This window comes from Staurois parvus, unplaced genomic scaffold (assembly GCF_062004578.1).
Source record: "Staurois parvus isolate SC_StPar_1 unplaced genomic scaffold, SC_StPar_1.0 ptg001181l, whole genome shotgun sequence".
In the NCBI taxonomy this organism is placed as follows: Eukaryota; Metazoa; Chordata; class Amphibia; order Anura; family Ranidae; genus Staurois; species Staurois parvus.
In genome coordinates this window covers 3007321-3026722 of record NW_028318977.1, presented here as the reverse complement: position 1 = coordinate 3026722, position 19402 = coordinate 3007321, and the positions used below count along the sequence as shown (strand labels likewise).

Here is a 19402-nt window from a genome sequence, read left to right as displayed (position 1 = left end):
CTGGCTAAACCCGCAGGCCCTTGTTGTCTGGTGATTAGTAGCCCACGCTCTCCCTGCCACTTTAGATCCGAGGTCAGGGAACACAAGCTCTCCTTTTGAAAGGGCTGTTTAGAGGTGAGGACAATCCACTGCTAACCAGCTGTAGCTAGAAGAAGAGCCTCCTTCACCCCTTTTTGGAGATATTGCTTCTGACTCCAGAATGCATCCACTCCGCATCAGCAATTTGCCCTTGACTTCCTCTCGCTTGCCTGGGAAGAGCCAAACCACCTCTCCCTGGTGGTCTAGTGGCTAGGATTCGGCGCTCTCACCGCCGCGGCCCGGGTTCGATTCCCCGTCAGGGAAAAGTCTTCTTTCTCCACCCGAAGCCAGCAGGTTTTCTGCTTCTTTCAGAACACTGGTAGTAGCTGGACACCGTCGTCTGGGCTTCTGCCTAGCAGAGCTGAAAAAGGTTTCGCCATCCATCCCAATGGCTTTCTCAGCTCCAATCAGCACTGTGAACCTTTTCCAGCCTTTATGCCCACCTGGCCAACTCAGCCAGCTTAATACAAACACAATGACGGTGACATGAAATGCGTCAACGCCAGTCTCTGCTGCTTGATGTCGGTCTCTTTCTGAGAAGCCACTTTCTCAAAACCTTTGCCGCTTTCTTCCCAGACTCTGTCGACCATAGCCAAAGATGCTCGGAGGCACACTTGATGACAGCATTGCATAAGTAATGGGACTTTGCCTTCTGGATAAACACCAGGTTACGAGTCAACTCCTTCTGATGCAGCCAGATGCTCTTGGGTGGAGTCGGCGTTTGATTTAAAGCAACAGACTGGCTACACTAGCAGTTCCCTTGCTTTCTGGTGACTAGCATTAGCCAATCTCCAGACCTTGCCTTCTGGAACAATAAGATGTTAGAGGTCCACTCCTTCCCATGCACCGATAATATGCTGTTGGGTGGAGTCAGGGTTTTCTTTGAAGCAACAGACTGGCTAATCCCGCAGGCCCTTGTTGTCTGGTGATTAGTAGCCCACGCTCTCCCTGCCACTTTAGATCCGAGGTCAGGGAACACAAGCTCTCCTTTTGAAAGGGCTGTTTAGAGGTGAGGACAATCCACTGCTAACCAGCTGTAGCTAGAAGAAGAGCCTCCTTCACCCCTTTTTGGAGATATTGCTTCTGACTCCAGAATGCATCCACTCCGCATCAGCAATTTGCCCTTGACTTCATCTCGCTTGCCTGGGAAGAGCCAAACCAGCTCTCCCTGGTGGTCTAGTGGCTAGGATTCGGCGCTCTCACCGCCGCGGCCCGGGTTCGATTCCCGGTCAGGGAAAAGTCTTCTTTCTCCACCCGAAGCCAGCAGGTTTTCTGCTTCTTTCAGAACACTGGTAGTAGCTGGACACCGTCGTCTGGGCTTCTGCCTAGCAGAGCTGAAAAAGGTTTCGCCATCCATCCCAATGGCTTTCTCAGCTCCAATCAGCACTGTGAACCTTTTCCAGCCTTTATGCCCACCTGGCCAACTCAGCCAGCTTAATACAAACACAATGACGGTGACATGAAATGCGTCAACGCCAGTCTCTGCTGCTTGATGTCGGTCTCTTTCTGAGAAGCCACTTTCTCAAAACCTTTGCCGCTTTCTTCCCAGACTCTGTCGACCATAGCCAAAGATGCTCGGAGGCACACTTGATGACAGCATTGCATAAGTAATGGGACTTTGCCTTCTGGATAAACACCAGGTTACGAGTCAACTCCTTCTGATGCAGCCAGATGCTCTTGGGTGGAGTCGGCGTTTGATTTAAAGCAACAGACTGGCTACACTAGCAGTTCCCTTGCTTTCTGGTGACTAGCATTAGCCAATCTCCAGACCTTGCCTTCTGGAACAATAAGATGTTAGAGGTCCACTCCTTCCCATGCACCGATAATATGCTGTTGGGTGGAGTCAGGGTTTTCTTTGAAGCAACAGACTGGCTAAACCCGCAGGCCCTTGTTGTCTGGTGATTAGTAGCCCACGCTCTCCCTGCCACTTTAGATCCGAGGTCAGGGAACACAAGCTCTCCTTTTGAAAGGGCTGTTTAGAGGTGAGGACAATCCACTGCTAACCAGCTGTAGCTAGAAGAAGAGCCTCCTTCACCCCTTTTTGGAGATATTGCTTCTGACTCCAGAATGCATCCACTCCGCATCAGCAATTTGCCCTTGACTTCCTCTCGCTTGCCTGGGAAGAGCCAAACCACCTCTCCCTGGTGGTCTAGTGGCTAGGATTCGGCGCTCTCACCGCCGCGGCCCGGGTTCGATTCCCGGTCAGGGAAAAATCTTCTTTCTCCACCCGAAGCCAGCAGGTTTTCTGCTTCTTTCAGAACACTGGTAGTAGCTGGACACCGTCGTCTGGGCTTCTGCCTAGCAGAGCTGAAAAAGGTTTTGCCATCCATCCCAATGGCTTTCTCAGCTCCAATCAGCATTGTGAACCTTTATACCCACCTGGCCAACTCAGCCAGCTTAATACAAACACAATGACGGTGACATGAAATGCGTCAACGCCAGTCTCTGCTGCTTGATGTCGGTCTCTTTCTGAGAAGCCACTTTCTCAAAACCTTTGCCGCTTTCTTCCCAGACTCTGTCGACCATAGCCAAAGATGCTCGGAGGCACACTTGATAACAGCATTGCCTAAGTAATGGGACTTTGCCTTCTGGATAAACACCAGGTTACGAGTCAACTCCTTCTGATGCAGCCAGATGCTCTTGGGTGGAGTCGGCGTTTGATTTAAAGCAACAGACTGGCTACACTAGCAGTTCCCTTGCTTTCTGGTGACTAGCATTAGCCAATCTCCAGACCTTGCCTTCTGGAACAATAAGATGTTAGAGGTCCACTCCTTCCCATGCACCGATAATATGCTGTTGGGTGGAGTCAGGGTTTTCTTTGAAGCAACAGACTGGCTAAACCCGCAGGCCCTTGTTGTCTGGTGATTAGTAGCCCACGCTCTCCCTGCCACTTTAGATCCGAGGTCAGGGAACACAAGCTCTCCTTTTGAAAGGGCTGTTTAGAGGTGAGGACAATCCACTGCTAACCAGCTGTAGCTGGAAGAAGAGCCTCCTTCACCCCTTTTTGGAGATATTGCTTCTGACTCCAGAATGCATCCACTCCGCATCAGCAATTTGCCCTTGACTTCCTCTCGCTTGCCTGGGAAGAGCCAAACCAGCTCTCCCTGGTGGTCTAGTGGCTAGGATTCGGCGCTCTCACCGCCGCGGCCCGGGTTCGATTCCCGGTCAGGGAAAAATCTTCTTTCTCCACCCGAAGCCAGCAGGTTTTCTGCTTCTTTCAGAACACTGGTAGTAGCTGGACACCGTCGTCTGGGCTTCTGCCTAGCAGAGCTGAAAAAGGTTTCGCCATCCATCCCAATGGCTTTCTCAGCTCCAATCAGCATTGTGAACCTTTTCCAGCCTTTATACCCACCTGGCCAACTCAGCCAGCTTAATACAAACACAATGACGGTGACATGAAATGCGTCAACGCCAGTCTCTGCTGCTTGATGTCGGTCTCTTTCTGAGAAGCCACTTTCTCAAAACCTTTGCCGCTTTCTTCCCAGACTCTGTCGACCATAGCCAAAGATGCTCGGAGGCACACTTGATGACAGCATTGCATAAGTAATGGGACTTTGCCTTCTGGATAAACACCAGGTTACGAGTCAACTCCTTCTGATGCAGCCAGATGCTCTTGGGTGGAGTCGGCGTTTGATTTAAAGCAACAGACTGGCTACACTAGCAGTTCCCTTGCTTTCTGGTGACTAGCATTAGCCAATCTCCAGACCTTGCCTTCTGGAACAATAAGATGTTAGAGGTCCACTCCTTCCCATGCACCGATAATATGCTGTTGGGTGGAGTCAGGGTTTTCTTTGAAGCAACAGACTGGCTAAACCCGCAGGCCCTTGTTGTCTGGTGATTAGTAGCCCACGCTCTCCCTGCCACTTTAGATCCGAGGTCAGGGAACACAAGCTCTCCTTTTGAAAGGGCTGTTTAGAGGTGAGGACAATCCACTGCTAACCAGCTGTAGCTAGAAGAAGAGCCTCCTTCACCCCTTTTTGGAGATATTGCTTCTGACTCCAGAATGCATCCACTCCGCATCAGCAATTTGCCCTTGACTTCCTCTCGCTTGCCTGGGAAGAGCCAAACCAGCTCTCCCTGGTGGTCTAGTGGCTAGGATTCGGCGCTCTCACCGCCGCGGCCCGGGTTCGATTCCCCGTCAGGGAAAAGTCTTCTTTCTCCACCCGAAGCCAGCAGGTTTTCTGCTTCTTTCAGAACACTGGTAGTAGCTGGACACCGTCATCTGGGTTTCTGCCTAGCAGAGCTGAAAAAGGTTTCGCCATCCATCCCAATGGCTTTCTCAGCTCCAATCAGCATTGTGAACCTTTTCCAGCCTTTATACCCACCTGGCCAACTCAGCCAGCTTAATACAAACACAATGACGGTGACATGAAATGCGTCAATGCCAGTCTCTGCTGCTTGATGTCGGTCTCTTTCTGAGAAGCCACTTTCTCAAAACCTTTGCCGCTTTCTTCCCAGACTCTGTCGACCATAGCCAAAGATGCTCGGAGGCACACTTGATGACAGCATTGCATAAGTAATGGGACTTTGCCTTCTGGATAAACACCAGGTTACGAGTCAACTCCTTCTGATGCAGCCAGATGCTCTTGGGTGGAGTCGGCGTTTGATTTAAAGCAACAGACTGGCTACACTAGCAGTTCCCTTGCTTTCTGGTGACTAGCATTAGCCAATCTCCAGACCTTGCCTTCTGGAACAATAAGATGTTAGAGGTCCACTCCTTCCCATGCACCGATAATATGCTGTTGGGTGGAGTCAGGGTTTTCTTTGAAGCAACAGACTGGCTAAACCCGCAGGCCCTTGTTGTCTGGTGATTAGTAGCCCACGCTCTCCCTGCCACTTTAGATCCGAGGTCAGGGAACACAAGCTCTCCTTTTGAAAGGGCTGTTTAGAGGTGAGGACAATCCACTGCTAACCAGCTGTAGCTAGAAGAAGAGCCTCCTTCACCCCTTTTTGGAGATATTGCTTCTGACTCCAGAATGCATCCACTCCGCATCAGCAATTTGCCCTTGACTTCCTCTCGCTTGCCTGGGAAGAGCCAAACCACCTCTCCCTGGTGGTCTAGTGGCTAGGATTCGGCGCTCTCACCGCCGCGGCCCGGGTTCGATTCCCGGTCAGGGAAAAATCTTCTTTCTCCACCCGAAGCCAGCAGGTTTTCTGCTTCTTTCAGAACACTGGTAGTAGCTGGACACCGTCGTCTGGGCTTCTGCCTAGCAGAGCTGAAAAAGGTTTTGCCATCCATCCCAATGGCTTTCTCAGCTCCAATCAGCATTGTGAACCTTTATACCCACCTGGCCAACTCAGCCAGCTTAATACAAACACAATGACGGTGACATGAAATGCGTCAACGCCAGTCTCTGCTGCTTGATGTCGGTCTCTTTCTGAGAAGCCACTTTCTCAAAACCTTTGCCGCTTTCTTCCCAGACTCTGTCGACCATAGCCAAAGATGCTCGGAGGCACACTTGATAACAGCATTGCCTAAGTAATGGGACTTTGCCTTCTGGATAAACACCAGGTTACGAGTCAACTCCTTCTGATGCAGCCAGATGCTCTTGGGTGGAGTCGGCGTTTGATTTAAAGCAACAGACTGGCTACACTAGCAGTTCCCTTGCTTTCTGGTGACTAGCATTAGCCAATCTCCAGACCTTGCCTTCTGGAACAATAAGATGTTAGAGGTCCACTCCTTCCCATGCACCGATAATATGCTGTTGGGTGGAGTCAGGGTTTTCTTTGAAGCAACAGACTGGCTAAACCCGCAGGCCCTTGTTGTCTGGTGATTAGTAGCCCACGCTCTCCCTGCCACTTTAGATCCGAGGTCAGGGAACACAAGCTCTCCTTTTGAAAGGGCTGTTTAGAGGTGAGGACAATCCACTGCTAACCAGCTGTAGCTGGAAGAAGAGCCTCCTTCACCCCTTTTTGGAGATATTGCTTCTGACTCCAGAATGCATCCACTCCGCATCAGCAATTTGCCCTTGACTTCCTCTCGCTTGCCTGGGAAGAGCCAAACCAGCTCTCCCTGGTGGTCTAGTGGCTAGGATTCGGCGCTCTCACCGCCGCGGCCCGGGTTCGATTCCCGGTCAGGGAAAAATCTTCTTTCTCCACCCGAAGCCAGCAGGTTTTCTGCTTCTTTCAGAACACTGGTAGTAGCTGGACACCGTCGTCTGGGCTTCTGCCTAGCAGAGCTGAAAAAGGTTTCGCCATCCATCCCAATGGCTTTCTCAGCTCCAATCAGCATTGTGAACCTTTTCCAGCCTTTATACCCACCTGGCCAACTCAGCCAGCTTAATACAAACACAATGACGGTGACATGAAATGCGTCAACGCCAGTCTCTGCTGCTTGATGTCGGTCTCTTTCTGAGAAGCCACTTTCTCAAAACCTTTGCCGCTTTCTTCCCAGACTCTGTCGACCATAGCCAAAGATGCTCGGAGGCACACTTGATGACAGCATTGCATAAGTAATGGGACTTTGCCTTCTGGATAAACACCAGGTTACGAGTCAACTCCTTCTGATGCAGCCAGATGCTCTTGGGTGGAGTCGGCGTTTGATTTAAAGCAACAGACTGGCTACACTAGCAGTTCCCTTGCTTTCTGGTGACTAGCATTAGCCAATCTCCAGACCTTGCCTTCTGGAACAATAAGATGTTAGAGGTCCACTCCTTCCCATGCACCGATAATATGCTGTTGGGTGGAGTCAGGGTTTTCTTTGAAGCAACAGACTGGCTAAACCCGCAGGCCCTTGTTGTCTGGTGATTAGTAGCCCACGCTCTCCCTGCCACTTTAGATCCGAGGTCAGGGAACACAAGCTCTCCTTTTGAAAGGGCTGTTTAGAGGTGAGGACAATCCACTGCTAACCAGCTGTAGCTAGAAGAAGAGCCTCCTTCACCCCTTTTTGGAGATATTGCTTCTGACTCCAGAATGCATCCACTCCGCATCAGCAATTTGCCCTTGACTTCCTCTCGCTTGCCTGGGAAGAGCCAAACCAGCTCTCCCTGGTGGTCTAGTGGCTAGGATTCGGCGCTCTCACCGCCGCGGCCCGGGTTCGATTCCCCGTCAGGGAAAAGTCTTCTTTCTCCACCCGAAGCCAGCAGGTTTTCTGCTTCTTTCAGAACACTGGTAGTAGCTGGACACCGTCATCTGGGTTTCTGCCTAGCAGAGCTGAAAAAGGTTTCGCCATCCATCCCAATGGCTTTCTCAGCTCCAATCAGCATTGTGAACCTTTTCCAGCCTTTATACCCACCTGGCCAACTCAGCCAGCTTAATACAAACACAATGACGGTGACATGAAATGCGTCAATGCCAGTCTCTGCTGCTTGATGTCGGTCTCTTTCTGAGAAGCCACTTTCTCAAAACCTTTGCCGCTTTCTTCCCAGACTCTGTCGACCATAGCCAAAGATGCTCGGAGGCACACTTGATGACAGCATTGCATAAGTAATGGGACTTTGCCTTCTGGATAAACACCAGGTTACGAGTCAACTCCTTCTGATGCAGCCAGATGCTCTTGGGTGGAGTCGGCGTTTGATTTAAAGCAACAGACTGGCTACACTAGCAGTTCCCTTGCTTTCTGGTGACTAGCATTAGCCAATCTCCAGACCTTGCCTTCTGGAACAATAAGATGTTAGAGGTCCACTCCTTCCCATGCACCGATAATATGCTGTTGGGTGGAGTCAGGGTTTTCTTTGAAGCAACAGACTGGCTAAACCCGCAGGCCCTTGTTGTCTGGTGATTAGTAGCCCACGCTCTCCCTGCCACTTTAGATCCGAGGTCAGGGAACACAAGCTCTCCTTTTGAAAGGGCTGTTTAGAGGTGAGGACAATCCACTGCTAACCAGCTGTAGCTAGAAGAAGAGCCTCCTTCACCCCTTTTTGGAGATATTGCTTCTGACTCCAGAATGCATCCACTCCGCATCAGCAATTTGCCCTTGACTTCCTCACGCTTGCCTGGGAAGAGCCAAACCACCTCTCCCTGGTGGTCTAGTGGCTAGGATTCGGCGCTCTCACCGCCGCGGCCCGGGTTCGATTCCCGGTCAGGGAAAAATCTTCTTTCTCCACCCGAAGCCAGCAGGTTTTCTGCTTCTTTCAGAACACTGGTAGTAGCTGGACACCGTCGTCTGGGCTTCTGCCTAGCAGAGCTGAAAAAGGTTTCGCCATCCATCCCAATGGCTTTCTCAGCTCCAATCAGCATTGTGAACCTTTTCCAGCCTTTATACCCACCTGGCCAACTCAGCCAGCTTAATACAAACACAATGACGGTGACATGAAATGCGTCAACGCCAGTCTCTGCTGCTTGATGTCGGTCTCTTTCTGAGAAGCCACTTTCTCAAAACCTTTGCCGCTTTCTTCCCAGACTCTGTCGACCATAGCCAAAGATGCTCGGAGGCACACTTGATAACAGCATTGCATAAGTAATGGGACTTTGCCTTCTGGATAAACACCAGGTTACGAGTCAACTCCTTCTGATGCAGCCAGATGCTCTTGGGTGGAGTCGGCGTTTGATTTAAAGCAACAGACTGGCTACACTAGCAGTTCCCTTGCTTTCTGGTGACTAGCATTAGCCAATCTCCAGACCTTGCCTTCTGGAACAATAAGATGTTAGAGGTCCACTCCTTCCCATGCACCGATAATATGCTGTTGGGTGGAGTCAGGGTTTTCTTTGAAGCAACAGACTGGCTAAAGCCGCAGGCCCTTGTTGTCTGGTGATTAGTAGCCCACGCTCTCCCTGCCACTTTAGATCCGAGGTCAGGGAACACAAGCTCTCCTTTTGAAAGGGCTGTTTAGAGGTGAGGACAATCCACTGCTAACCAGCTGTAGCTAGAAGAAGAGCCTCCTTCACCCCTTTTTGGAGATATTGCTTCTGACTCCAGAATGCATCCACTCCGCATCAGCAATTTGCCCTTGACTTCCTCTCGCTTGCCTGGGAAGAGCCAAACCAGCTCTCCCTGGTGGTATAGTGGCTAGGATTCGGCGCTCTCACCGCGGCGGCCCGGGTTCGATTCCCGGTCAGGGAAAAATCTTCTTTCTCCACCCGAAGCCAGCAGGTTTTCTGCTTCTTTCAGAACACTGGTAGTAGCTGGACACCGTCGTCTGGGCTTCTGCCTAGCAGAGCTGAAAAAGGTTTCGCCATCCATCCCAATGGCTTTCTCAGCTCCAATCAGCATTGTGAACCTTTTCCAGCCTTTATACCCACCTGGCCAACTCAGCCAGCTTAATACAAACACAATGACGGTGACATGAAATGCGTCAACGCCAGTCTCTGCTGCTTGATGTCGGTCTCTTTCTGAGAAGCCACTTTCTCAAAACCTTTGCCGCTTTCTTCCCAGACTCTGTCGACCATAGCCAAAGATGCTCGGAGGCACACTTGATAACAGCATTGCATAAGTAATGGGACTTTGCCTTCTGGATAAACACCAGGTTACGAGTCAACTCCTTCTGATGCAGCCAGATGCTCTTGGGTGGAGTCGGCGTTTGATTTAAAGCAACAGACTGGCTACACTAGCAGTTCCCTTGCTTTCTGGTGACTAGCATTAGCCAATCTCCAGACCTTGCCTTCTGGAACAATAAGATGTTAGAGGTCCACTCCTTCCCATGCACCGATAATATGCTGTTGGGTGGAGTCAGGGTTTTCTTTGAAGCAACAGACTGGCTAAACCCGCAGGCCCTTGTTGTCTGGTGATTAGTAGCCCACGCTCTCCCTGCCACTTTAGATCCGAGGTCAGGGAACACAAGCTCTCCTTTTGAAAGGGCTGTTTAGAGGTGAGGACAATCCACTGCTAACCAGCTGTAGCTAGAAGAAGAGCCTCCTTCACCCCTTTTTGGAGATATTGCTTCTGACTCCAGAATGCATCCACTCCGCATCAGCAATTTGCCCTTGACTTCCTCACGCTTGCCTGGGAAGAGCCAAACCACCTCTCCCTGGTGGTCTAGTGGCTAGGATTCGGCGCTCTCACCGCCGCGGCCCGGGTTCGATTCCCGGTCAGGGAAAAATCTTCTTTCTCCACCCGAAGCCAGCAGGTTTTCTGCTTCTTTCAGAACACTGGTAGTAGCTGGACACCGTCGTCTGGGCTTCTGCCTAGCAGAGCTGAAAAAGGTTTCGCCATCCATCCCAATGGCTTTCTCAGCTCCAATCAGCATTGTGAACCTTTTCCAGCCTTTATACCCACCTGGCCAACTCAGCCAGCTTAATACAAACACAATGACGGTGACATGAAATGCGTCAACGCCAGTCTCTGCTGCTTGATGTCGGTCTCTTTCTGAGAAGCCACTTTCTCAAAACCTTTGCCGCTTTCTTCCCAGACTCTGTCGACCATAGCCAAAGATGCTCGGAGGCACACTTGATAACAGCATTGCATAAGTAATGGGACTTTGCCTTCTGGATAAACACCAGGTTACGAGTCAACTCCTTCTGATGCAGCCAGATGCTCTTGGGTGGAGTCGGCGTTTGATTTAAAGCAACAGACTGGCTACACTAGCAGTTCCCTTGCTTTCTGGTGACTAGCATTAGCCAATCTCCAGACCTTGCCTTCTGGAACAATAAGATGTTAGAGGTCCACTCCTTCCCATGCACCGATAATATGCTGTTGGGTGGAGTCAGGGTTTTCTTTGAAGCAACAGACTGGCTAAACCCGCAGGCCCTTGTTGTCTGGTGATTAGTAGCCCACGCTCTCCCTGCCACTTTAGATCCGAGGTCAGGGAACACAAGCTCTCCTTTTGAAAGGGCTGTTTAGAGGTGAGGACAATCCACTGCTAACCAGCTGTAGCTAGAAGAAGAGCCTCCTTCACCCCTTTTTGGAGATATTGCTTCTGACTCCAGAATGCATCCACTCCGCATCAGCAATTTGCCCTTGACTTCCTCTCGCTTGCCTGGGAAGAGCCAAACCAGCTCTCCCTGGTGGTATAGTGGCTAGGATTCGGCGCTCTCACCGCGGCGGCCCGGGTTCGATTCCCGGTCAGGGAAAAATCTTCTTTCTCCACCCGAAGCCAGCAGGTTTTCTGCTTCTTTCAGAACACTGGTAGTAGCTGGACACCGTCGTCTGGGCTTCTGCCTAGCAGAGCTGAAAAAGGTTTCGCCATCCATCCCAATGGCTTTCTCAGCTCCAATCAGCATTGTGAACCTTTTCCAGCCTTTATACCCACCTGGCCAACTCAGCCAGCTTAATACAAACACAATGACGGTGACATGAAATGCGTCAACGCCAGTCTCTGCTGCTTGATGTCGGTCTCTTTCTGAGAAGCCACTTTCTCAAAACCTTTGCCGCTTTCTTCCCAGACTCTGTCGACCATAGCCAAAGATGCTCGGAGGCACACTTGATGACAGCATTGCATAAGTAATGGGACTTTGCCTTCTGGATAAACACCAGGTTACGAGTCAACTCCTTCTGATGCAGCCAGATGCTCTTGGGTGGAGTCGGCGTTTGATTTAAAGCAACAGACTGGCTACACTAGCAGTTCCCTTGCTTTCTGGTGACTAGCATTAGCCAATCTCCAGACCTTGCCTTCTGGAACAATAAGATGTTAGAGGTCCACTCCTTCCCATGCACCGATAATATGCTGTTGGGTGGAGTCAGGGTTTTCTTTGAAGCAACAGACTGGCTAAAGCCGCAGGCCCTTGTTGTCTGGTGATTAGTAGCCCACGCTCTCCCTGCCACTTTAGATCCGAGGTCAGGGAACACAAGCTCTCCTTTTGAAAGGGCTGTTTAGAGGTGAGGACAATCCACTGCTAACCAGCTGTAGCTAGAAGAAGAGCCTCCTTCACCCCTTTTTGGAGATATTGCTTCTGACTCCAGAATGCATCCACTCCGCATCAGCAATTTGCCCTTGACTTCCTCTCGCTTGCCTGGGAAGAGCCAAACCAGCTCTCCCTGGTGGTCTAGTGGCTAGGATTCGGCGCTCTCACCGCCGCGGCCCGGGTTCGATTCCCCGTCAGGGAAAAGTCTTCTTTCTCCACCCGAAGCCAGCAGGTTTTCTGCTTCTTTCAGAACACTGGTAGTAGCTGGACACCGTCATCTGGGTTTCTGCCTAGCAGAGCTGAAAAAGGTTTCGCCATCCATCCCAATGGCTTTCTCAGCTCCAATCAGCATTGTGAACCTTTTCCAGCCTTTATACCCACCTGGCCAACTCAGCCAGCTTAATACAAACACAATGACGGTGACATGAAATGCGTCAATGCCAGTCTCTGCTGCTTGATGTCGGTCTCTTTCTGAGAAGCCACTTTCTCAAAACCTTTGCCGCTTTCTTCCCAGACTCTGTCGACCATAGCCAAAGATGCTCGGAGGCACACTTGATGACAGCATTGCATAAGTAATGGGACTTTGCCTTCTGGATAAACACCAGGTTACGAGTCAACTCCTTCTGATGCAGCCAGATGCTCTTGGGTGGAGTCGGCGTTTGATTTAAAGCAACAGACTGGCTACACTAGCAGTTCCCTTGCTTTCTGGTGACTAGCATTAGCCAATCTCCAGACCTTGCCTTCTGGAACAATAAGATGTTAGAGGTCCACTCCTTCCCATGCACCGATAATATGCTGTTGGGTGGAGTCAGGGTTTTCTTTGAAGCAACAGACTGGCTAAACCCGCAGGCCCTTGTTGTCTGGTGATTAGTAGCCCACGCTCTCCCTGCCACTTTAGATCCGAGGTCAGGGAACACAAGCTCTCCTTTTGAAAGGGCTGTTTAGAGGTGAGGACAATCCACTGCTAACCAGCTGTAGCTAGAAGAAGAGCCTCCTTCACCCCTTTTTGGAGATATTGCTTCTGACTCCAGAATGCATCCACTCCGCATCAGCAATTTGCCCTTGACTTCCTCACGCTTGCCTGGGAAGAGCCAAACCACCTCTCCCTGGTGGTCTAGTGGCTAGGATTCGGCGCTCTCACCGCCGCGGCCCGGGTTCGATTCCCAGTCAGGGAAAAATCTTCTTTCTCCACCCGAAGCCAGCAGGTTTTCTGCTTCTTTCAGAACACTGGTAGTAGCTGGACACCGTCGTCTGGGCTTCTGCCTAGCAGAGCTGAAAAAGGTTTCGCCATCCATCCCAATGGCTTTCTCAGCTCCAATCAGCATTGTGAACCTTTTCCAGCCTTTATACCCACCTGGCCAACTCAGCCAGCTTAATACAAACACAATGACGGTGACATGAAATGCGTCAACGCCAGTCTCTGCTGCTTGATGTCGGTCTCTTTCTGAGAAGCCACTTTCTCAAAACCTTTGCCGCTTTCTTCCCAGACTCTGTCGACCATAGCCAAAGATGCTCGGAGGCACACTTGATAACAGCATTGCATAAGTAATGGGACTTTGCCTTCTGGATAAACACCAGGTTACGAGTCAACTCCTTCTGATGCAGCCAGATGCTCTTGGGTGGAGTCGGCGTTTGATTTAAAGCAACAGACTGGCTACACTAGCAGTTCCCTTGCTTTCTGGTGACTAGCATTAGCCAATCTCCAGACCTTGCCTTCTGGAACAATAAGATGTTAGAGGTCCACTCCTTCCCATGCACCGATAATATGCTGTTGGGTGGAGTCAGGGTTTTCTTTGAAGCAACAGACTGGCTAAACCCGCAGGCCCTTGTTGTCTGGTGATTAGTAGCCCACGCTCTCCCTGCCACTTTAGATCCGAGGTCAGGGAACACAAGCTCTCCTTTTGAAAGGGCTGTTTAGAGGTGAGGACAATCCACTGCTAACCAGCTGTAGCTAGAAGAAGAGCCTCCTTCACCCCTTTTTGGAGATATTGCTTCTGACTCCAGAATGCATCCACTCCGCATCAGCAATTTGCCCTTGACTTCCTCTCGCTTGCCTGGGAAGAGCCAAACCAGCTCTCCCTGGTGGTCTAGTGGCTAGGATTCGGCGCTCTCACCGCCGCGGCCCGGGTTCGATTCCCGGTCAGTGAAAAATCTTCTTTCTCCACCCGAAGCCAGCAGGTTTTCTGCTTCTTTCAGAACACTGGTAGTAGCTGGACACCGTCGTCTGGGCTTCTGCCTAGCAGAGCTGAAAAAGGTTTCGCCATCCATCCCAATGGCTTTCTCAGCTCCAATCAGCATTGTGAACCTTTTCCAGCCTTTATACCCACCTGGCCAACTCAGCCAGCTTAATACAAACACAATGACGGTGACATGAAATGCGTCAACGCCAGTCTCTGCTGCTTGATGTCGGTCTCTTTCTGAGAAGCTGCTTTCTCAAAACCTTTGCCGCTTTCTTCCCAGACTCTGTCGACCATAGCCAAAGATGCTCGGAGGCACACTTGATGACAGCATTGCATAAGTAATGGGACTTTGCCTTCTGGATAAACACCAGGTTACGAGTCAACTCCTTCTGATGCAGCCAGATGCTCTTGGGTGGAGTCGGCGTTTGATTTAAAGCAACAGACTGGCTACACTAGCAGTTCCCTTGCTTTCTGGTGACTAGCATTAGCCAATCTCCAGACCTTGCCTTCTGGAACAATAAGATGTTAGAGGTCCACTCCTTCCCATGCACCGATAATATGCTGTTGGGTGGAGTCAGGGTTTTCTTTGAAGCAACAGACTGGCTAAACCCGCAGGCCCTTGTTGTCTGGTGATTAGTAGCCCACGCTCTCCCTGCCACTTTAGATCCGAGGTCAGGGAACACAAGCTCTCCTTTTGAAAGGGCTGTTTAGAGGTGAGGACAATCCACTGCTAACCAGCTGTAGCTAGAAGAAGAGCCTCCTTCACCCCTTTTTGGAGATATTGCTTCAGACTCCAGAATGCATCCACTCCGCATCAGCAATTTGCCCTTGACTTCCTCTCGCTTGCCTGGGAAGAGCCAAACCAGCTCTCCCTGGTGGTCTAGTGGCTAGGATTCGGCGCTCTCACCGCCGCGGCCCGGGTTCGATTCCCCGTCAGGGAAAAGTCTTCTTTCTCCACCCGAAGCCAGCAGGTTTTCTGCTTCTTTCAGAACACTGGTAGTAGCTGGACACCGTCATCTGGGCTTCTGCCTAGCAGAGCTGAAAAAGGTTTCGCCATCCATCCCAATGGCTTTCTCAGCTCCAATCAGCATTGTGAACCTTTTCCAGCCTTTATACCCACCTGGCCAACTCAGCCAGCTTAATACAAACACAATGACGGTGACATGAAATGCGTCAATGCCAGTCTCTGCTGCTTGATGTCGGTCTCTTTCTGAGAAGCCACTTTCTCAAAACCTTTGCCGCTTTCTTCCCAGACTCTGTCGACCATAGCCAAAGATGCTCGGAGGCACACTTGATGACAGCATTGCATAAGTAATGGGACTTTGCCTTCTGGGTAAACACCAGGTTACGAGTCAACTCCTTCTGATGCAGCCAGATGCTCTTGGGTGGAGTCGGCGTTTGATTTAAAGCAACAGACTGGCTACACTAGCAGTTCCCTTGCTTTCTGGTGACTAGCATTAGCCAATCTCCAGACCTTGCCTTCTGGAACAATAAGATGTTAGAGGTCCACTCCTTCCCATGCACCGATAATATGCTGTTGGGTGGAGTCAGGGTTTTCTTTGAAGCAACAGACTGGCTAAAGCCGCAGGCCCTTGTTGTCTGGTGATTAGTAGCCCACGCTCTCCCTGCCACTTTAGATCCGAGGTCAGGGAACACAAGCTCTCCTTTTGAAAGGGCTGTTTAGAGGTGAGGACAATCCACTGCTAACCAGCTGTAGCTAGAAGAAGAGCCTACTTCACCCCTTTTTGGAGATATTGCTTCTGACTCCAGAATGCATCCACTCCGCATCAGCAATTTGCCCTTGACTTCCTCTCGCTTGCCTGGGAAGAGTCAAACCAGCTCTTCCTGGTGGTCTAGTGGCTAGGATTCGGCGCTCTCACCTCCGCAGCCCGGGTTCGATTCCCGGTCAGGGAAAAATCTTCTTTCTCCACCCGAAGCCAGCAGGTTTTCTGCTTCTTTCAGAACACTGGTAGTAGCTGGACACCGTCGTCTGGGCTTCTGCCTAGCAGAGCTGATAAAGGTTTCGCCATCCATCCCAATGGCTTTCTCAGCTCCAATCAGCACTGTGAACCTTTTCCAGCCTTTATACCCACCTGGCCAACTCAGCCAGCTTAATACAAACACAATGACGGTGACATGAAATGCGTCAACGCCAGTCTCTGCTGCTTGATGTCGGTCTCTTTCTGAGAAGCCACTTTCTCAAAACCTTTGCCGCTTTCTTCCCAGACTCTGTCGACCATAGCCAAAGATGCTCGGAGGCACACTTGATGACAGCATTGCATAAGTAATGGGACTTTGCCTTCTGGATAAACACCAGGTTACGAGTCAACTCCTTCTGATGCAGCCAGATGCTCTTGGGTGGAGTCGGCGTTTGATTTAAAGCAACAGACTGGCTACACTAGCAGTTCCCTTGCTTTCTGGTGACTAGCATTAGCCAATCTCCAGACCTTGCCTTCTGGAACAATAAGATGTTAGAGGTCCACTCCTTCCCATGCACCGATAATATGCTGTTGGGTGGAGTCAGGGTTTTCTTTGAAGCAACAGACTGGCTAAAGCCGCAGGCCCTTGTTGTCTGGTGATTAGTAGCCCACGCTCTCCCTGCCACTTTAGATCCGAGGTCAGGGAACACAAGCTCTCCTTTTGAAAGGGCTGTTTAGAGGTGAGGACAATCCACTGCTAACCAGCTGTAGCTAGAAGAAGAGCCTACTTCACCCCTTTTTGGAGATATTGCTTCTGACTCCAGAATGCATCCACTCCGCATCAGCAATTTGCCCTTGACTTCCTCTCGCTTGCCTGGGAAGAGTCAAACCAGCTCTTCCTGGTGGTCTAGTGGCTAGGATTCGGCTCTCTCACCTCCGCAGCCCGGGTTCGATTCCCGGTCAGGGAAAAATCTTCTTTCTCCACCCGAAGCCAGCAGGTTTTCTGCTTCTTTCAGAACACTGGTAGTAGCTGGACACCGTCGTCTGGGCTTCTGCCTAGCAGAGCTGATAAAGGTTTCGCCATCCATCCCAATGGCTTTCTCAGCTCCAATCAGCACTGTGAACCTTTTCCAGCCTTTATACCCACCTGGCCAACTCAGCCAGCTTAATACAAACACAATGACGGTGACATGAAATGCGTCAACGCCAGTCTCTGCTGCTTGATGTCGGTCTCTTTCTGAGAAGCCACTTTCTCAAAACCTTTGCCGCTTTCTTCCCAGACTCTGTCGACCATAGCCAAAGATGCTCGGAGGCACACTTGATGACAGCATTGCATAAGTAATGGGACTTTGCCTTCTGGATAAACACCAGGTTACGAGTCAACTCCTTCTGATGCAGCCAGATGCTCTTGGGTGGAGTCGGCGTTTGATTTAAAGCAACAGACTGGCTACACTAGCAGTTCCCTTGCTTTCTGGTGACTAGCATTAGCCAATCTCCAGACCTTGCCTTCTGGAACAATAAGATGTTAGAGGTCCACTCCTTCCCATGCACCGATAATATGCTGTTGGGTGGAGTCAGGGTTTTCTTTGAAGCAACAGACTGGCTAAACCCGCAGGCCCTTGTTGTCTGGTGATTAGTAGCCCACGCTCTCCCTGCCACTTTAGATCCGAGGTCAGGGAACACAAGCTCTCCTTTTGAAAGGGCTGTTTAGAGGTGAGGACAATCCACTGCTAACCAGCTGTAGCTGGAAGAAGAGCCTCCTTCACCCCTTTTTGGAGATATTGCTTCTGACTCCAGAATGCATCCACTCCGCATCAGCAATTTGCCCTTGACTTCCTCTCGCTTGCCTGGGAAGAGCCAAACCAGCTCTCCCTGGTGGTATAGTGGCTAGGATTCGGCGCTCTCACCGCGGCGGCCCGGGTTCGATTCCCGGTCAGGGAAAAATCTTCTTTCTCCACCCGAAGCCAGCAGGTTTTCTGCTTCTTTCAGAACACTGGTAGTAGCTGGACACCGTCGTCTGGGCTTCTGCCTAGCAGAGCTGAAAAAGGTTTCGCCATCCATCCCAATGGCTTTCTCAGCTCCAATCAGCATTGTGAACCTTTTCCAGCCTTTATACCCACCTGGCCAACTCAGCCAGCTTAATACAAACACAATGACGGTGACATGAAATGCGTCAACGCCAGTCTCTGCTGCTTGATGTCGGTCTCTTTCTGAGAAGCCACTTTCTCAAAACCTTTGCCGCTTTCTTCCCAGACTCTGTCGACCATAGCCAAAGATGCTCGGAGGCACACTTGATAACAGCATTGCATAAGTAATGGGACTTTGCCTTCTGGATAAACACCAGGTTACGAGTCAACTCCTTCTGATGCAGCCAGATGCTCTTGGGTGGAGTCGGCGTTTGATTTAAAGCAACAGACTGGCTACACTAGCAGTTCCCTTGCTTTCTGGTGACTAGCATTAGCCAATCTCCAGACCTTGCCTTCTGGAACAATAAGATGTTAGAGGTCCACTCCTTCCCATGCACCGATAATATGCTGTTGGGTGGAGTCAGGGTTTTCTTTGAAGCAACAGACTGGCTAAACCTGCAGGCCCTTGTTGTCTGGTTATTAGTAGCCCACGCTCTCCCTGCCACTTTAGATCCGAGGTCAGGGAACACAAGCTCTCCTTTTGAAAGGGCTGTTTAGAGGTGAGGACAATCCACTGCTAACCAGCTGTAGCTAGAAGAGCCTCCTTCACCCCTTTTTGGAGATAGTGCTTCTGACTCCAGAATGCATCCACTCCGCATCAGCAATTTGCCCTTGACTTCCTCTCGCTTGCCTGGGAAAAGCCAAACCAGCTCTCCCTGGTGGTCTAGTGGCTAGGATTCGGCGCTCTCACCGCCGCGGCCCAGGTTCGATTCCCGGTCAGGGAAAAATCTTCTTTCTCCACCCGAAGCCAGCAGGTTTTCTGCTTCTTTCAGAACACTGGTAGTAGCTGGACACCGTCGTCTGGGCTTCTGCCTAGCAGAGCTGAAAAAGGTTTCGCCATCCATCCCAATGGCTTTCTCAGCTCCAATCAGCACTGTGAACCTTTTCCAGCCTTTATACCCACCTGGCCAACTCAGCCAGCTTAATACAAACACAATGACGGTGACATGAAATGCGTCAACGCCAGTCTCTGCTGCTTGATGTCGGTCTCTTTCTGAGAAGCTGCTTTCTCAAAACCTTTGCCGCTTTCTTCCCAGACTCTGTCGACCATAGCCAAAGATGCTCGGAGGCACACTTGATGACAGCATTGCATAAGTAATGGGACTTTGCCTTCTGGATAAACACCAGGTTACGAGTCAACTCCTTCTGATGCAGCCAGATGCTCTTGGGTGGAGTCGGCGTTTGATTTAAAGCAACAGACTGGCTACACTAGCAGTTCCCTTGCTTTCTGGTGACTAGCATTAGCCAATCTCCAGACCTTGCCTTCTGGAACAATAAGATGTTAGAGGTCCACTCCTTCCCATGCACCGATAATATGCTG

At 50.7% G+C, this 19402-nt stretch overlaps 15 non-coding genes across 15 annotated transcripts; all 15 read left to right on the top strand.

Moving 5' to 3' along the window:
- Positions 1-270: 270 nt before the first annotated feature.
- On the top strand, positions 271-342 carry TRNAE-CUC (transfer RNA glutamic acid (anticodon CUC)). The gene has a single exon. It is a non-coding gene; the product is annotated as a tRNA-Glu (tRNA).
- Positions 343-1243: 901 nt separating this feature from the next.
- TRNAE-CUC (transfer RNA glutamic acid (anticodon CUC)) lies at positions 1244-1315 on the top strand. Its single transcript has one exon. It is a non-coding gene; the product is annotated as a tRNA-Glu (tRNA).
- A 901-nt stretch (positions 1316-2216) lies between these two features.
- TRNAE-CUC (transfer RNA glutamic acid (anticodon CUC)) lies at positions 2217-2288 on the top strand. The gene has a single exon. It is a non-coding gene; the product is annotated as a tRNA-Glu (tRNA).
- Positions 2289-3179: 891 nt separating this feature from the next.
- On the top strand, positions 3180-3251 carry TRNAE-CUC (transfer RNA glutamic acid (anticodon CUC)). The gene has a single exon. It is a non-coding gene; the product is annotated as a tRNA-Glu (tRNA).
- Positions 3252-4152: 901 nt separating this feature from the next.
- Positions 4153-4224, top strand: TRNAE-CUC (transfer RNA glutamic acid (anticodon CUC)). Its single transcript has one exon. It is a non-coding gene; the product is annotated as a tRNA-Glu (tRNA).
- Positions 4225-5125: 901 nt separating this feature from the next.
- TRNAE-CUC (transfer RNA glutamic acid (anticodon CUC)) lies at positions 5126-5197 on the top strand. The gene has a single exon. It is a non-coding gene; the product is annotated as a tRNA-Glu (tRNA).
- An 891-nt stretch (positions 5198-6088) lies between these two features.
- On the top strand, positions 6089-6160 carry TRNAE-CUC (transfer RNA glutamic acid (anticodon CUC)). The gene has a single exon. It is a non-coding gene; the product is annotated as a tRNA-Glu (tRNA).
- A 901-nt stretch (positions 6161-7061) lies between these two features.
- On the top strand, positions 7062-7133 carry TRNAE-CUC (transfer RNA glutamic acid (anticodon CUC)). Its single transcript has one exon. It is a non-coding gene; the product is annotated as a tRNA-Glu (tRNA).
- A 901-nt stretch (positions 7134-8034) lies between these two features.
- TRNAE-CUC (transfer RNA glutamic acid (anticodon CUC)) lies at positions 8035-8106 on the top strand. The gene has a single exon. It is a non-coding gene; the product is annotated as a tRNA-Glu (tRNA).
- Positions 8107-9980: 1874 nt separating this feature from the next.
- TRNAE-CUC (transfer RNA glutamic acid (anticodon CUC)) lies at positions 9981-10052 on the top strand. The gene has a single exon. It is a non-coding gene; the product is annotated as a tRNA-Glu (tRNA).
- Positions 10053-11926: 1874 nt separating this feature from the next.
- TRNAE-CUC (transfer RNA glutamic acid (anticodon CUC)) lies at positions 11927-11998 on the top strand. Its single transcript has one exon. It is a non-coding gene; the product is annotated as a tRNA-Glu (tRNA).
- Positions 11999-12899: 901 nt separating this feature from the next.
- Positions 12900-12971, top strand: TRNAE-CUC (transfer RNA glutamic acid (anticodon CUC)). The gene has a single exon. It is a non-coding gene; the product is annotated as a tRNA-Glu (tRNA).
- A 901-nt stretch (positions 12972-13872) lies between these two features.
- TRNAE-CUC (transfer RNA glutamic acid (anticodon CUC)) lies at positions 13873-13944 on the top strand. The gene has a single exon. It is a non-coding gene; the product is annotated as a tRNA-Glu (tRNA).
- Positions 13945-14845: 901 nt separating this feature from the next.
- On the top strand, positions 14846-14917 carry TRNAE-CUC (transfer RNA glutamic acid (anticodon CUC)). Its single transcript has one exon. It is a non-coding gene; the product is annotated as a tRNA-Glu (tRNA).
- A 3817-nt stretch (positions 14918-18734) lies between these two features.
- On the top strand, positions 18735-18806 carry TRNAE-CUC (transfer RNA glutamic acid (anticodon CUC)). The gene has a single exon. It is a non-coding gene; the product is annotated as a tRNA-Glu (tRNA).
- Positions 18807-19402: the final 596 nt, after the last annotated feature.